This window comes from Austrofundulus limnaeus, unplaced genomic scaffold, assembly GCF_001266775.1.
Source record: "Austrofundulus limnaeus strain Quisiro unplaced genomic scaffold, Austrofundulus_limnaeus-1.0 Scaffold193, whole genome shotgun sequence".
In the NCBI taxonomy this organism is placed as follows: domain Eukaryota; kingdom Metazoa; phylum Chordata; class Actinopteri; order Cyprinodontiformes; family Rivulidae; genus Austrofundulus; species Austrofundulus limnaeus.
Genome location: NW_013952595.1, coordinates 857,562 through 859,005, shown reverse-complemented (window position 1 = coordinate 859,005; position 1,444 = coordinate 857,562).

Sequence of the window (1,444 nt, the reverse complement as noted above, 5' to 3'; positions counted from 1 at the left end):
GAGAAGAAGTTATCAATGACCCTCAGCTACTACCACGCCAAAATTTAGGTCATAAACTTGACAACTTAGTGCCATTTTTTTGTGATTGTTAAGTTTGATTAGCTGTGGTCACCACTTCGAATCAGGTTGACTCTAATCAGTTGTAGATGTACATTTAAAGATTACTTACTGAGAGTTTCATAAAAGGCTGCAAAAGGTTCATGAGATATTTTGYTGACACATACAGGAACTGGAAATTACATTTTCTAGTAGCAGGTGACAAATGAACAGAAGAGTCTGCAGTTACAGTAGTAGAAGGCTTGCAGACCAGGTTCTGGGCTGTGACCACTGGAAAGTAATTGGATGATTTAAAATTGTGAGAAAATTAGAATATTTTCTATTGAAGTCTTAACTATTTCTGTTTGTGACCATACAACTACAGAGCCTTTTGCATGAATTTAGTAGTCACCAACAATCACAGCTCAGTTTGACAGAGGCTTTACAAGATGTGTTAGCTGAGTGACAGTAATATGTAWATGGAGAGTTAAGTGTTTCTTCATTTAAAGTTACAAAAGCAGCAACGCTACCTTAGGACTTCTACCCAAAGAATTAAATATACTAATACTAAGGTTCCTTTTACAAACGATGCAGAATATGCAGTTCCAAAGATAAAAATATAAAAATTAAAAACATAGYTAAAATGGTTCTTAAAAAATACTTTGGTATGGAAATCAAAGGTGCAGCTGAAGCTTACCAATGGGGAGGCAATTTCTAACAAATAAATGAACATCTCACACAACAGACAAATAAAGAAACACCCATGCAATACACAATGATGAACCCACACCCAAACCACACACAGCAGGCACAACACACAGGAAGGAGATGCCATTACTGACAGACTAATCGCCACACCTGTAGTGTGGACAAATCTTCAAATAAAAAATCACACAAATTAACTAAAAGCACTCTGAGAGTGCAAACCTCCGCCAAGGCCATTTTCCCCCATCCTGCAATAGAGTTAATGTGCAAAAGGAGAGATAGAAACACATTTGCCGAATAAGTTCTGACATAGGGTTGGGTATTGAAAGGGTTTAAATCGAGACCGGTGCTAAATCGAGACTTTCAAAATGGTACCATTCCTAAACGGTGTTTAAATCTGTACTTTATAAATAAATAAATAAAACACACACTCACACAGAGGTTTATGACTATTTCTGAGGCAAAGTCAAACTTGAAATTGACCAACATATTAACTTAAAACCATTAATAATTTGCCTTTACACCAAAATATTCTTAAAGCATTTGTTGTAGGTAGAAGTTTCTGAATCATATTTTGTAAAGTGCAACCACAATTTGGACTGTTTTTCTTTCGACATCTCGACTATAATATTTAATATATACAGTTGTGGTCAAAAGTTTACATACACTTGTAAAGAAACATAATGTTATGGCTGTCTTGAGT